A 17,431-nucleotide genomic window follows, 5' to 3' on the forward strand; every position below is an offset into this window, starting at 1 on the left:
GGAATGTCGCCATTTCGCCGCGGTATAGTTAACTGCCCAGCCGAATGTACAGTTTAGGTGTTTGTCGCAGTACGTTGGAGATGTTACGCAATTTTATCGGTATTCGGAATTTCACTGGGATAATAGCAAAAGGGAGTGTTTCGTTCCAGTTTTCTCATTTTTTAAGCACGCTGTTATGCTACCTATTTATCCGTCGTTCTTGTCTATATATTTAATTAAAATAATTTTCATAACCTTCTCGTCCGATTCGCGGAATCAACGATTCGACGATCGGTAATGCAACGATCATCGAATAGTTGATGCTTCTCGTAATAATTCGAAAAGAATTCGCGGACTGCGTATCGTAAGAACCGAAGAACCGGCCGAGGAAAAACGTCTATACCCGCGCCACTGCGTAGGAAAGAAAATGTCCGCGATGCTGCGAAACAGAATCCATGGAAGGCGCGTAGCCGTGGAAGCATAAATATTCGACGCGTCCCCTTCGACGTTCCCCGAGATTCAGGCCCGATCCCGCAATTTGCCAGTGCTTACGCTACATCGGTAGGCTTATGCCTGATTCATAGGGAAGCCATTACCGCGGCTCGTCCGGCCGAATCGATAACCGCGAACAACGCGAGATAACAGTTCGGACAAGGTTTGCCGGTTCGCGCTCCAGCGACGACCGTTATCCGCGCGTTTCGGCCGTGGTCGCGCGAGCTGTGGTGCGCGGCGGCAACAACAGCGTGGGACACGTAGTAGTACTACTACGCTACGGGCGGCTCGGCCAGTTCTTTGTTCGAGAATGGACGCCATGAGAACCACGTGTCTGATTTCCCGCCAAGTCTGCGAGCGGAGTACGGCCGCCCACGGCGGGGCAGGGAAACGTGAGACGCGGTACACTCGGGGGAAAGCGCGGCGAAAGAACGAGGAGGACGAACGAGGGAAATGGTGCACGGGCCGCGGCGGAGGACGCTGGAAGAACGCGGCGCGGGAGTGGGGGAAGGTGGAAGGGCGGCGACGCGGGGCGGTCGCGGGAAGGACAAAGACGGACGGCGACGGCGGGAGTGGGGATGAGGGCCAGTGGCACGCTAGGGCGAGAGGGACGGCGGTGTCGGCGGAAGAGGTGGAAGAATGAGACGTAAGGGTGCGACGGAGACGGAACGAAGATCGGCGAGGGAATGAGAGTACTAAATGGAAGGCGCGGGGTGGGGGCGAGCATCTAACCGGCGTGCCTGACCGCGTGACTTCCCTTCTTCCGTTCCCTCCGACCTGGTACAACGTACTCGAGTCTCCTTGTCTGCTGCGTCGCCGAGGAACGACCGGCAGAAGGGACGGAGACGCCCGTCGGATTCGAAACGAGTTCGCCGTCTATCGAGAGGGAGCGAGAGAGAAGTCTTCCCTCTTTCCAGGCCGCGCTCGCTCGCTCTTACCCATAATAGGACGCTTCTGTAGTGGGTATCGTATAGTTGGCTGATTCTTCAAAATCACAACCGGGGAAAATTACTCGCGTGGCTTTTTTCATGGGTTCGCGGACGTCTGCGAGGCTTACGCTCCAAAGAATTTTTAGGATCGCTTTTCCCTTTCTCTCTATCTGCCCCTCGCGCCCTTCACCGCGGGAGCCGGGGTGGGGAGAGGCTCGTTCCGCGCTAAAAATTCCGGGGTAGCCGACGCTACCCAATCTTCCAGCCACGGACGCGACTGCTGGACTCTTCTACGCGAGAAAATCTATACTCTTCGATTTTTCTCTTACTCTCGCGTAAATCGACTACTGGCGAGTTCGCGTCTGTCAACGGTTATCCCGTTCTCGAACCCTCGCGTTCGAGACGCGACTGTCAGTCGCCATTTGTCGAAATTACAAACGTCACGAATATTCGAACGGAGACGTTAATTCGTCGCGTTAATTCACCCACGATTCCTTAATTTCTTTCGATATCATCGCGGAATATGTCAGTTAAACGAATAATCGCGAAACGGCGAGGAAACTCGAATCGTGGCATCCCGGGGTCTCTGCGGACGCCACCCGGTTCCACGTTCGATCGACGATCTTAATAACCGCGGAATCGGCGTAGGATCACGGCGCGAACGTGGTTCACGTGCAATCTCCGGGGCTTATTTCCCTGTCCACTTTTGAGAGGCATAAAGAGCACATGGTAGAGCGAGAGGGCGCGGGAGAGAAAGAAGCGTGCACGGATCCCGCGGCTTTTGTATCTGCACGGACTTCATCTACATCGAAAGTCCGCCGGTGGGGACGAAGTTCGCGATACACGTCGGAGCCCTCGGTTCCCCGCCGGCCTCCCCTTTCGAGCGGTTTCTGTCTGCGTGCAGGGTCGAGGAAGGGGAACAGGGGAGACAGGGGAGCCACTACAGACGGCGGACGGAGGGACGACGCTCGCCGGGTTCAAATACCTCCGAGGGGCCGCGCCGCTCCTGGATTCCTATGGGCTAACCTGGAAAACTACCGGCCCGGATGACCTCGTGCCAACGCCACGACCGATGCCAAAGGTCGTTCTCGTTTGCCCGTTGCACGCGCGATTCGTAATTTCGCGTAACCGGCCTGCGTCCCCTTTTTTCCTCGCTCTCTATCGATTCCTCCGCCGATAATCCACGCTCGTCGATCGCGCCCCGCTTTTAGGTACACCGGGGAATCGAATTTTATAACGTCCTGCTGCTTTTCTTCGCGAATAGCGTATCTCTGGCATCTCTGGTATCTCTGCAGATGGGTCACCCAAAGAAGGTTCGCCTTGCGCTCACCATTGGGAACATATTTTTTGGTATTGGAGACCTTAAACGTGTACGGAAGCGAGGATTTAAATCTGCGCGATAACGGTCACGAAGACGTCGGCACGCCGTCCGGGTGAGCGCGAGTTGGCGGCAAGTACGCCGTGGTATAATTGCACCTCGGAGGAATACAAAGGAGAGGAGTTTAAACAAAGACGGGAGGATAAACGGTGCGAAATGGCGCGGCGAGCTGCCGAAGAACGTTGCGTCGGATTAGCTCGAAAGCGAAGTGGAACGATCGAACGGTTCCAAGTCTTTGTTTGCCCTCGGCCCCAGAGCCGGCTGGCAAAAAAACGCGTCTAGACGCGAGGTTCGCGGTGTGCACAACCGTTCGGGGGTTTATCCTGATCCGTCGAACTGCCGGGACCGTTTGCTCTGTTTCGTGCCAACTACAGGCCGTCAGTGAATGGCAACTACATTCTTGCCGGTTTACCAACACGCCTGGCCCGCTGGCCGTCTCGTTTTATCGCTCCTCGCGGAATGCCGCTTTTTGTCGCGCCGTCGAATGCGCGATACCGCCGACATTTTTGCCCGAAATTCCGGCCATCGCGCTAATAGCTCGCGAAACAAAGGAGTGCGTTCCCGCGCGGCGAATACGAAATTATTACGGGACCGACTTTCGCCCCGTGAGCCTCTTTACACCCGTCGTCCCCTTCGATTTTTCGCCGGACGCGAACGCCATCTGGAATCGATCCAAGTTTCCTCCGTGAAAAAAATTCAATCCATTCGATACACGGACGGCTGAAAAGCTCGCTCCCTTATCTCCGCCTCCCACTCCGCCGGAAATTCCATCCAGCCGCGAGTATTTACGTTTAATTTTTTCCCCGCCGATAATCGTTGGCCAGGCTTTAACGTATTCATAGGCTGCTCCCCGTGAAACGCAGGGAGGTTGAGTACCATCACCTTCCAGGTTCCCGCCAAGCGGATTCTTCTCGTCGGTTGTTGGCCCTCATTGTTTCCCGCCACGCTGCGCGCGCACGCGACCCCCACCACCACCGCGCTCCGGCCCTCGCCCCACCGTTCGACCGTCTCGCTCTCCGCTGGCACGCCGCCTCCCCTCGTGGGCCTGCCCCACCACCGCCGGCAAATGGGGCAACAAACTTCCGACTGCGCATAGGGATTTCTGCGGGGACCTTGGACCCGATCGCGTGTGCGTATCCCTTGGTCGCACGCAGACAGCCGCAGGTGGAGCTCGCTTGGAAATTTTACGTGGGCGTGGATCGACGCGCGGCAATCCGAGCATTCTGCATCGCGTCTGTTTACGCCGACTTCCAAGATAACTCGCCATTTTCCCTCCTCCTCTACTTTTCCCGCGTTTTTCCCCTATCTCGAGTCTATCCAGAACCTCGATCGCGCGCTCGACCTTGCTCGGGCAATTTATTTTCCGGGAAAACGAGGCTCCGAGCGATCGCGTGCGTAGATAGGGAGTTGGGTCGCTCGATCGGCTTGTTTACGAAGACGTTGGGATGGCTCGGAAGATTTTCGATGATGAGTCTCGACCGGCTGACAATGATTAATCGACGGAGGGGACAGGCCCGATGCTTTGAGCGTGTATTTTTTCTGGAATGCGGGTCGAGGGACGGGAATCGAGGAAGACGGATAGGTGGAATTAGGGCGGTGCTGGTTCCCAGTGCAGCTTTCGATACTTTAATTACCGTTACGACGCCATTTGTCGATTCTTTCATCGAGTATCGCGTCCACTCGCTTCGATTATATTTTTATAATTACATCACGAAGATAAAGTATAAGATTCGTTATCCGGTCGATAAATTACAATTAAATCGTCGGTGATCACGGAAGCTTCTACTCCGAGGATAAGGCGCGGGGCACCCGGACGAGCGAGCGGTCGCTGCGTGTGCGCGCGCAGCCGATTTTACCGCGCGGCGCTCATCGGCGCGCGCTGCTTCGCGTTCTGAATGAAAACGGCCGACGTGTCGAGACGTCGTCTGGAATCGTAAGATCTTCATTAAGCGGCGCTTTAATTAACGACGCTTGTTATCACGTAAACAAGCGATCGCTGCGTGCCGTGGCGGTAAATTAAAAATTTCCATTCTACTGTCAAGTGTGACGGCTACGTAATTTAATATCGGAGTAATTAAAGCGATCGACCGTGTGATTCATCAAGGACGACGACCCCGACGTCTGCCGCCGCGCGTCGATGTCGTCGATGAGAGGAACTCTGCGTGCCTGTGCGCTCGCTCGCGCGCACGCGCGCGTACGCTGCGTCTTTTTGAATGAGCTGGCTCGTATTTCGAGTACGCATGCACGAGCTGTGAGAAACCCTCGTCGTTGCAGCAAGCATCGGGCGAACCGACGAATTCTAAAAAGGAAGAATCGTGTGCGTGCGAACGACGCGGCGGGAACAAAACCGTGTCCCGAAGCGAGCGAGCCGAGCGGACGCGAAAAAGAAGGACACAAAGGGTTAACAGGAGAGGTTACGGACGGAAGATCCCTAATATCGATGGCGGTGTTTAGTCAAAGGGCCGTTTCATTCACCGGCTAAACGAGAAGATCTACCGAGTTCCCTTTCGTTTCAAGGCCAACCGCGAGCGTGCCCCTTTACCTATAAATTTGCGAAATGTTCCGACTAACGGCCTCGCGTGCTCCTCTTTTTAAGCCCACCCTTTCCCCTCTCTTTCTGCGCTCCTGCGCCCGTTTCTTTCCCTCCTTAAGTCGGATCCACGCGTTGCGTTATGCCGAATCATTTGGCCTGTCGAAGAATTTTAATTAGGCGCGTCGTGAACCTCCGAGGCTTCCCTCTCCCTATCCCCCAACCGGCCCCCCCTTTCTTCCATGAAAGCTGAAACGCCGTCCGGAGACATTTCTGCCACTCGCAACTTTTCCGAGAATTCGCTAATAAATTCCCCCCCCCCGGTAAGATCGTTTACCCGCGAACTGCGACAGGGCCGGAGTCTAATTCGATCTACCTGCTGCTCGAAAACTCACCCCTGGGTGCCGAGCGTTGCGCCGTTCCCCCTCGTGATGACTCGACGAGATTCGGGAAACAGAAGCGGGAAGAAAGGCGCGGTACCCGGCTCGGGACACTATTATTTCCCTTGACCGGTGTCGCGACGCGAGCAGCGTCGTGATCGAGGGTCAGGCTATCGTTCCTTCGTTACTTTAATCACCGAGTCGTCTTGGAGGCACGGCCCACCTCTCAGCCGACGAGTATCCACGACCAAGAACAGCCATCGTCGTCCAATTTTCGTGGACGACCATTAGGTTCCGCTGCTTGCTCTGCAAAGCCTCGTTCGTCAAAATTCGCAGCGCCGTGCCGTTCTCGGCAATAAGAAATGAAGCGAGCCCCGAACAGCATTATAACGAGCTTCACCGTGTCGCGCACGTATCCTCCCACCCTCTCTCTCTTCGACGTAGCTAAGTACGTTCTTCCTCCTCGATCGTTTCCTTCTCCCTGTTCCTCTCTTTCTCTCTTTCACCTTCCGACCTTGCGTTTTAAAAACTTACAGGCCACTCCTTTCCTCCCTACTCCTTTTCCTCCTTTCCACGGCGGACGTCCGCCGCTGCCACCCTTGCTCGAGAAGCCTCGAGGTCGAGAGGAAAAGGTGGAAGAAGAAGCCAGGCAGGTGGAAGAAGGGGTGAAGGGCCCCGCTGCTGCAGGAACCATCCTCGTCAACGAGGAAAAAATTAAAGTTGCGACGCGTACCGACCATCCATCTCCCCTTGGTGCCGAGTTAACGCAACATTATGTACTCCTTACGGCCCTCCGAACTTAATGTCGGCGCAACGTGCCGCCCCGGAACGCGGGGATTGCCTTTTTAACGACCTACAAATCGCCCTCGCGGCCGAATGAAACCGACCTGCTGGGTTATACATTGTTCCCGCTCGTGCGTTACCGCGTTTCCAAAGAAAACGATCGGTTCGAATATAATGACGATAATGGCCGCCGAGTGGCCATAAGGATTATGCCGTTACGAGCTTCGTTCTCGTCGTCTTCGGCTCTTTGTTGCTGCAGTCGGTGCAGGAGTGACCGATGGAAAGCGTACTTCATGGTACCAGTCATCTAAGAACTAGTGATCTAATGATCTAGTAATCTAGTGATGTAGGAACTAGTGTTCTAGTGATCTAGGAACTAGTAATCTAGTGATCTAGTGATGTTGGAATTAGTAATCTAGTAATCTAGTGATATAGGAACTATTAATCTAGTAATCTAGTGATATAGGAACTAGTAATTTAGTGATCTAGGAATTCCGTGTTATCGATACCGCTGCAACAAATTTCCGTCCCGTAGGGAAATAGGGTTAGGTTAGGTTAGGTTCAGTTCGCGGGTACCGACGAACGCGCGGGGTCGTTAATAAGGCCCAGTCCGGGGGACAAAACGTCGATGGAATTACGTTATTTACGCGTAAAGAGAGGACCTTCGATGTGTAAATTGAGAATGAACCATTCAAGGATGGTACTGACTGCGACGATGTCACGAGGGGCGATTAATCCGGGCAATCCGAGGGTCGAATTAATCTCGATAGTAACGCGCGAGGTTTAAGCATCGGTGAACGTTAGTTTTGCGTCGTTGTTACACTTGGTTTATATATTTTTGCGTATGTATAGATTTATTTGTAATTTGTTATATTAACATATTGCACTTGAGATTTTTCTAAGCTCGCTGATGTGGTATAGTTCATGCTGAAATGAAAGAAGAAAATCAGGTGTGTTTCGTTTCGATATTTCATAAGCTTGGAAATATTAAAATAGGTGGTGACTGAGTGTCACCCCCCGAGTGCAAGGGGTTAATAACAATAAACCAATCGTATTTGGTGTTAACCCCTTGCACTACTCTAAAACTCGGAAAAAGCTGTGCCAAAACCGTACTATACCGAGTGTCGAAATTTGAAACACGATATCTTACGACTGAGTGCGAGATAACTGCAAGCCCATTTGAGATATTCACACTTGGCTCGAGATTAAGACCACGAGTCAGACTCGTGATATTCATGTTTGGCCCGAAATGCTGATCACGAGTCAGACTCGTGACACCCACGTTTGACCTCAAATTAAACAACGAGTCTGACTCGTGATATTCAAGTTTGGCCTAAAAAGGTCATCACGAGTCAGACTCGTGGAAATAGCGCAAGGGGTTAATTAACGCTAAACGTACCAATCAGGGTGACATGACTCTTTACAAAATTTACTTTATAATTCTACATTTGAGCCGTTTACTGCAGAAATCGATTAACTCTTAATATAATTAACACTTTTTGAAAAATCTCAAATATAAAAGCTTATGACTATACCAAGTACCTTGACACTTAAATTTAAGATTTTCCAAAAAGTGGAATTAATCGATTCGTGCAGTGAACAACTCATTTATTGTCATTTCTTTCGCTCATCTGACTTTCCGTAAATTCTTATATTAGCCGATTATCCGATCATATATATCATTTATTCGTAACTCGATCGAGGAAAAAGTTCTGCAAAGGGTGAACTTTCCTTTTCGAAGGGCTGAATTAAATTTATCTTTGTTCGGATTGGTGGAGGAGAGAGTTGATTGGCGAAAACGTTGCAACATGGTCGAGAGCGTGTGCTCGGTAGAATGAACTTTGCGATCTGCGCGCTCTTGCATCTTGTAATTCACTCAACGTTCATTGACACGTTTTCTTAGTTGGATCAACGACCTACTGATTTCTACGCTTGTAACGCGTACACATCGTGCGGGCAATAAAGATTAAACCAGCCAACTCTTCCGTTTGCTCTCCACGACATCGGCGCGTGTTCCTCGACGCTACGTGAGAAACTCCGTACGAATTACGAATTTGCGATTGAGATATTTCCCTTTATCCGATCGTCAGTCGTGCCTCGTGAATCGAAGCAGGTAGTGACGTCTGAAAAATTTCAAAGGGCTGAATAACTTGACAGCAACTTAGGCTGCCTATTCGTTCGTGTATTTCGAAGCTTCGACCACGTATACAGGCATAAAATTTCGAAGAAAAAAAAGAATAGAATAGAGCTGATGAATAATACAATTCGATAGACTTATTGGATTTTTATCGCGACTTTTTAAATTTATTGACAAACCGGGTGGTTTAATTAGTTGGTTAACTCGACGAAACAAAAGGTATAAAATAATGTATATAAAATACTAATGTAATAATAAATAAATAAAATATTGAAATAAACTGTTGTAAATTAGCTAGACCCATGCAACGATGGTGACAGGCCTGTTAGAATGTCCCACCATGCATTATGGTGCATCAAAAAGGTGGGACACTTTTAATCCCACCGTGCCCCAAAGAGTTAACCCTTTGCACTCGAGAGGTGCCTCTCAGTCACTATTTAATGAGATTCTAAAGATGGTTGTTAATTAATATCTCGAATTTAAAATTGCCCAACGACGCGTGGAATATCTGGGTTAAATAATTCTACGTCTTCCAATTAATTTGCATTTCTTATATATTGTTTTGAAAATATCGTCGACATCGTGGCAGAAAGTCTTCGAATTATTATTTTCTTGTAACGAAAAAATCGCCGAGTGCAAAGGGTTAATAAATATGTATACACTTTTTCCACCGTTTCTATTGGCAACTATTTCTTTGCATTACAACCCTTAGCAATAAATAATATAAATATCGTTATTTTAAATATGAGAATTAAACACTAATTAGGTGCTTCAACGCTAAAATAATACAAAATTTCCAAAAGTGGAATTAATCACTTTAGTCTGTGAACCAATTTTGGCTCGTGAATCAATTAATGAACAGATTATGGGAGCGGATAGGAGTGTCTCTAGAGCCTCATTTTAACGGATATACCGCCATTAAAACAACGAGATTGTTCTCGAAATATATTCAAAAACCTGTCCACGTCAAAATTTTCTTTTAACCCCTCTCACTCGAGAAGCAACCCTAATTCACAATTGAATCAAACTCCCAAGGATCTACGTGAATTAATATATCGAATTAAAAATACCAGGATGATTCATGGAATATTTAAATAAAATAATTCTACTTACTAATTTGTATCCCATTTCTTATTCTCAGTTATAACAAATATTTTAGCAAATATTTAAAATATGAAATATAATAGCAAATATTGTAGCAAATTATAGCAAAAAGTCTTCGGATTGCTATTTCTCTGTAACCAAAATCAAAAATCAATTAAACCTTCCTCGATGCAGAAGAATTTTTGAAAAAATTCTATTTCTCGTTTAAGAAATATAACAAAAATGATCGATCGTCGACGTGGATAGAAAAACGGAGTGTTCAGAAAAGGGGGGCCGAATGGCGTGGTGAGAGGTGCATGAATCGACTAGTAGGTCTATGGAAAGCGTAGAAAAACCGTGGATCTACGAGGTTCCTATCAACTTATGCGACTTTAACTCGAAACGGTTAGCGGAGCGGCACACGCACGAAAAATCACAAAGGAACGGTTCCCATTATGCTACTCGCAAACCACGTCTGACAATGCACGATCCGTTTCCCCTTGCTGCCTCCCTCGCGCTCTAGTTGTACTCTGCCGATCGTATCTCTCGCTGTACCTTATCGTATCTTTTAATATGCGCATTACTTTGAATCCAAAGGATCTGCATGTGTTCAGAAAAGGGGGGCCGAATGGCGTGGTGAGAGGTGCATGAATCGACCAGTAGGTCTATGGAAAGCGTAGAAAAACCGTGGATCTACGAGGTTCCCATCAACTTATGCGACTTTAACTCGAAACGGTTAGCGGAGCGGCACACGCACGAAAAATCACAAAGGAACGGTTCCCATTATGCTACTCGCAAACCACGTCTGACAATGCACGATCCGTTTCCCCTTGCTGCCTCCCTCGCGCTCTAGTTGTACTCTGCCGATCGTATCTCTCGCTGTACCTTATCGTATCTTTTAATATGCGCATTACTTTGAATCCAAAGGATCTGCGCATTGCTCGGCCGAGATTAGCAGGGAGCCATCTAACGGGTCACGTTCCTCGTACACCGTACACGAAGATGCCGTGTGTTCCTTATGAACGGCGAGCTCGTAAACCGCGCAGATTTAACCCTTTCACTTCGAACCGCCTCGCCGCCAGGCATGCACCGTGTACGCTAAATTTGTAACCTTAGCTTTGTATCCAAGAAAATTCCCCGTGTCGACTAACCCACTGGTAACTAACCATCTTTCTAATAAATTTATATCTTTTTTTTTCTACTTTTAAATTTATATCGTTGCGAAAATCGTATGCCATACAGTAAATTAGGGTTTTTAATTTTATATATGAAATAATTGTTTATATATTTATTTTTATTGGGGATTTTATCGCCATCTTTTTATAGCTTGCACGATAAATTTGTAATTTTAGATTTGTCTGCGAGAAAATTGTACGTGTCGACTAACCCAGTGGTAACTAACCATCTTTCCGATAAATTTATATATTCTTTTTGCTATTTAAATTTGTATCGTTGAAGTAAATTGGGTTCTTAATTTTATACATTAACAATTTAATGGCCGCACATTTACGCAGTCAAACGTTGCCACGGACCGGCAATATTTTTGAAGAATTAATTTAAAAAGCTCTATTTAAAATTCACGAAATAATACAACATGTGCGAATATAGACATGAAATAGAAAATAATAACAATTTAATAACAAATTTAATATTTTTCCTTTGTGTGATAATTATTAATTATTAATCGGCGGTAGCATCACACACATGTTGTGTGAGCGGACAATAACAGTTGTTCCGGCTATCACACACATGTGCGAGCGGCCATTAAAGTGTTAATAATTGTTTATATATTTCTTTTTGTTGAACATTTTATCGTTATCTTCTTACACGGTGCACGATAAATTTGTAATTTTAGATTTGTCTGCGAGAAAATTGTCCGTGTGGATTAACCCACTGGTAACTAACCATCTTTCCAATAAATTTATATATTTTTTATTTGCATTTAAATTTGTATAATTACGGAAATTGTATCGTATACAGTAAATTGGGGTTCTTAATTTTATACATGGAATAATTGTTTATATATTTCTTTTTATTGGGGATTTTATCGCCATCTTTTTACAGGTTGCACAGTAAATTTGTAATTTTAGGTTTGTCTGTGAAAATATTGTCCGTGTGGATTAATCGATTGGTAACTACTACCTTTCCAATAAATTTGTATATTTTTTTTTGCATTTAAATTTGTATAATTACGGAAATTGTATCGTATACAGTAAATTGGGGTTCTTAATTTTATACATGGAATAATTGTTTATATATTTCTTTTTATTGGGGATTTTATTGCTATCTTTTTACAGGTTGCACAGTAAATTTGTAATTTTAGATTTGTCTATGAAAAAATTGCCCGTGTGGATTAATCGACTGTTAACTAACCATCTTTTCAATAAATTTATATATTTTTTTTGCCATTTAAATTTGTATAATTGCGGAAATCGTATGCCATACAGTAAATTGGGGTTCTTAATTTTATATATGGAATAATTGTTTATACATTTCTTTTTATTGGGGATTTTATCGCAATCTTTAAATTACCTGTGTGTATTAACCGACTAGTAACCAACCATCTTTCCAATAAATTTATATCTTTTTTAAAATTTAATTTTAAGGTAGGTAGGCTCAAAAGTATTCCCTTACACTTACTCTCAAACCCTAGCATCCTACATAAATACGGTTAATTCGCAATTTTAATCTCATATATGAAAAAAATTGACATCCTGTTCTTACATACACTCAGAGTTTAATATTTAATTATCATTTCGTCGAAGTTAAACTTTGTTCATCGAAATTTTTATAATCGTAGAAGTTAGTTCCTAGTAATTTCTTTTAGTTAGAAGAAATTATTTAGTATTCAAGCATCGTTTTCTGTGTCAAAAAAGATTTACCACGATCCCCATCATAGGCAATAAATTCAAAACTTAATTCCACATACTGAGAAATAATTTACACGATTTGTCCGATTAATATTCGTCTATTTTGTTCCACAAAATGGCACATGTTTTACCTAATTTCCTCGGTATGCTGAAAATCGCGGGTATCGCGAATTATTTAATCACTGGAAGGCACAATGCGAAGGAAAAGATTGCCAGTGGCCGAGCCGGGTCGGCATTGTTGGCCGCCAACAAAAGCTTCGAGGCATCCATGAGCGATTGTAAATTCCCGACACCCCAGGTCTCGCACGAAAACTCGCGACACGTCGGGCATCGCGGCATCCGATTCCATTCCGACCACGTAACCGTGTCCGTGTCACTTTTCCCGTATCGCGGGCAATTAATCGGTGCAAGATTAAATTCCATCGCATTGTTTCTTCGAGCCACCGATCCGGTAATTAGACGGTGAGCAGCGGCGCAACGATAACCTGGCCGCCGGTCGTACATCACGTAATCACTGTGCGTTTGACACTTATTATGGCGAGCGTAGCCGCGATGCAGTCCACGGATAAGCCTCGCCGGGACGCGTTTAATGCCTCCCCGTAACACGCCGCTTTTCCCGCTTTATTCGTCTTCGCGCCACCCCTTTCCGGTACCCGACTCCGCGTCGCGAGGATCCTCGATTTTATGCCCTCGGACCCTCGCCGCGGCGCTCTCTTCCAACTTCCTCCTCCTTTTAGCCTTTTTGCGATTTCACCAACTGGACACGACCTGCCAAGTCTTTTATTGCTAGGTCAGGTCGTTTTACGTCTTTCGTGGCCACGCTGGCAGAAGCAAACGATTGTTCGTAAAGGTTTAGTGCAGTAAGTACGCGGATTGGTAAATTTCGGCGAGGAAGAGTGACGGCAATTCTAGATAACGATTCTTCTTTTAGTCGGTTTCTTAGTAATTTCTCAGTAACATTCGCAGAGTCATTTTTGGGGTAATTTTCTACTGATTTTCTTCGCAGCTTTCTCGATCATTATTGGGGGTGGTTTTCTTAGTAATTTATTAGTAACTTTTAAAGTAACTTTGAGGGTAATTTCCTAGCAATTTTCTTGGAAATTTTTTCATATCTTTCTTAGTAATTTTTGGGGATAATTTTCTAGCAATTTCCTTGGAAAATTTTTTGGTGACTTTCTTAGTAATTTCCGGGGATAATTTTCTAGTAATTTTTCGGTAATTTTCTTAGTAATTCTTGCGGGTAATTTTCTAGCAAATTTCCTAGAAATTTTTTGGTAACTTTCTTAGTAATTTTTAGGGTTAATTTTCTAGTGACTTTCTTGGTAACTTCTTTGGTACTTCCTTGTTAACTTTTATAATAATTCCTCTGTATTTTTTTTTTCTTAGAAATATTCTATATACATTTACTCTTTAAGCACCGCAGCTGTGATACTCGTGGACTACCCTACATCCATACATTGCAAATCTCGAGACTGTCACGTGTATGTACATAATTTGAGAAACTCTAATTCCGTGTATAGTTTCCCAACTTTTAACTAAATAACTAATATTCTATTCTTATATTTACTTTCCCCGTGTCGTAGAAAAAAGATATTAGACCGAATTTCTCCAAATTGAACGAGAATCGGAGGCCCTTGAAACGTCGCTAATCACAACGGAAGTATAATTCCGAGTATAATAGGTATATAAACGAAGGCGCAATCTGGAGATAGCACGACAAACCTGTGATCATCGCTTCGGCCACAATGTACCACGAAAGTTCGGGGAACGACGTCTAATTCAAAGGCCGGCTAATTAAAAAGTCGCGGTCCTCGGGAAACGCGAATATTTTTGTCACGCGTCACAGGTACACGGGTCGGTGCAGAGATAGCGGCTTTCTTCTGCTATTCAGGCTAGTGGATGCCTCTGCGAATCTCTCGTGCATCCCCATTCATGTTTCCAGACACGACCCCGTGCACGATAACCTCTCTACTCCCCTTTTTCCTTTTTCTATCTTCGCCGTATCGGCCCTCGTGCCTCTGTGTCCCTTTGTCTCCTCTCTTTCCAGCGATTCATCGACTGATTACCGTATGTTTGCCCGCGCTTTCCTCCGCGATAACCCACCGTGGCTAATCTCGGAATATCTTTCCGAATCTCGCGCTGGTTCCTGAAATAATTCCCTTTTTATTTAACCCATTTGCATCATGACTTCTACTTAAGCTACCGCGCTGAAACATCAGCGACGTTCAACTGACGACTGGCACGTATCACCGCGCGTGGTCGCTCTTACGTGTAGTAAACAACATCCAAATCCCACAAGTTATAAAACGTCGAATGTTCGCGGATTATTCCGCGCTCGGTGATAGCCGACAGTAGCGGACTCGCGGAATATTCCGCGCTCGGTGATAGTCGACAGTAGCGGGCTCGCGGAATATTCCGCGCTCGGTGATAGCCGACAGTCGCGGGCTCGCGGAATATTCCGCGCTTGGATGCAAATGGGTTAATTCCTCGCTACGTATCCACGAATTTCGTTCCCTCTACGACTCAAGGACGTTCGCGTAATCGAAACTTAACACGTTAAACGCGTAATTCAACTTTAACACGTTAACGTTAAACGCCATGCCGGTTTTACGTGCCGTTCCATCACGCCATAGTTAGTCGTCATGTGGGCCCTTCTGGGCCGTACGGATCGGAAAGTCTAGCGCTGGTCCCTATGGACCGGCGTGGCGTTTAACGCGTTAAAGGTGTCACAGCGAGATTATTACTCGCGCCTCAATTCATTGGTTGCAATGGTACCTTCAAAAATTTCGATTTCACGCTATTTTACGAATTCTTTGAACGATTTCGTTACCCCAGACGACTAAAGTACCAGCGCGTAATCGAGTTCCCGAGGTTGTTACATCGTAATTCGCTCGGTGTGAACGAAACTTTAAGCAATCATGTCGCGTTCTCGAAAGCAGAGTTCCAGCCGGGGTGATAATGCAAAGTTTTCGGCTGGGAATTAAGTAATTCGTTAAAACAAGGCTAACCAGGACCAATTAATTAGCGGCCGGCTGGTATAAGATCCTTGCCTCCGCGGACTGAACTCTCCCTATCAACCCCATCAAGAATTTCATCCCCCCTCTCTTCCCTTATCAAACCGGTATCGAAACATTCTGGAATCGTGACATTTTCCCGCGAAACGTCTGAAAAGCGTGACTCGATGAACCCGCGGGCTAGAAACAGAGCGATCGAATCGACAGCGTATACTTGCCTGCTCGCGGTGCATACGCAAATAGGAAAATGGAGCAACACGGTGGAGTGTTGGCGTCGCCTGTGCCCGAAGCTAAGGGGATCTAACGTCGGTCTGTCAAGCTGCAACGCGGCGAGAGAGTTGGGAAGACCAAGGGTAGCAGGGGTGGATGGAGGTCGGCGGGGTGGCGGTGGTGGTTGGCTGGAAAAGCCGCGGGCTCTGCTGGCGTGTGCGCGACGGATACGTGCCTGGACTCCATTACAGCCTGGAACCACTCTTTTCTTCCGATAAAAATGAAAAAAACTGTCCCCATCCCGCCGCATCGGCCATCGTATCGGTAACTGCTTCGAGAACCGAGTCTATCATCCCCTCCTCCACCCTCGTCTCCACCGCCACCCCTTTTCCTCTCCTATCTTCCTCCCTCTCCCATCGTCTCCGTCTCCTCTCCACTCTCCTTCTTTTCTTCTTCTTCTTCTTCTTCTTCTTCTTCTGCTGTACTCTAGCCACCCTTTCCAGTCAGCTCCTCGAGATAGGTCCACCAAGCTTGGAGACACATTTGCGGACTGCCTTCGAATAGATCGACCTCACCGTGTGGCTGTTCCCTTCCCACCCCTTGCCGCCCTTTGCCCCATCCACCCCTCGATGTCCCTTTGCCCTTCTCTTTTATTTCCCTCGTTTTTCCAACCTCGCGTCTAATTCGTGTCCCCTATGTAGATATTCGCGCATGCCTGGTATTCGGATGTCCACAAGCCGGATTTCGGGCATGTTCCCGGAATAAAAGCTTGTTCATACTTTATGGCCGGATTTGCGTGAGCGACGAAACATTGTTCGCTCGGATAAAAGAGGGAGGACGCGGCAGATTTATCGAGAGCTCGATCAGACGATTGCGGAGACGCGAGCTGCACTTATTGTTGGGAACGATTAATTTCGCTCCTTCGCTGTGGAGAGACTGGATATATGTGCAGGACGAGCTTTGTTAGTGCAGAAACGATATGTTCGATAAAATTGGACTTCGAATTTTTGCGCGATTCGGTGTAGGTAAATTGATAAATTTTAAAGTTTTCATATATTTCTAGCTGAAAAGGTGAATAACATAAACGTTCTCTAATAATTTCTGATTGTGTGCGAAGTGTGTGCACTGAAACAAATACCAATACCAATGCTAATTTTAATTCCTGACAGACTCCCAGGCAGTTTCTTCACTGTTTTTTCTTATATCTCATTATACTAGCGCGAAAGTGCTAATTTATATGTTATATACAAAGTCTCAAACACGAGATAATCACGCTAATCAACTTCCATTGACTCGAAGACTTCTTCGCTATAAAGATATGACAAATTTAATCTCTATCTCTCGGATACCATTTCCACGTGTAGTTACTTCTAACCTATTCATTATCTCATATTCGTTACTCGAGTTTCAGTAGGTAGGTATTGAAACAAGCCTTGTCTGAGAATCACCCTTAGTATCGTTCGAGAAGACGATTTTATTGTAAGAGAGCCACTAATATCATTTGCAAAAGATGAAGAAAGCGAAAAAAAGTCGAATTCGGTATAGTAATTGTTGAAAAGATAACTTTAGCTATCAGAAACCAATTATATTAATATTATATAAGTATAATATTAATTAATTATAATGTATTAATATATATTAATATC

The sequence above is a fragment of the Eufriesea mexicana genome, unplaced genomic scaffold, assembly GCF_001483705.2.
Source record: "Eufriesea mexicana isolate 0111107269 unplaced genomic scaffold, ASM148370v2 scaffold1623, whole genome shotgun sequence".
Taxonomy (NCBI): Eukaryota; Metazoa; Arthropoda; class Insecta; order Hymenoptera; family Apidae; genus Eufriesea; species Eufriesea mexicana.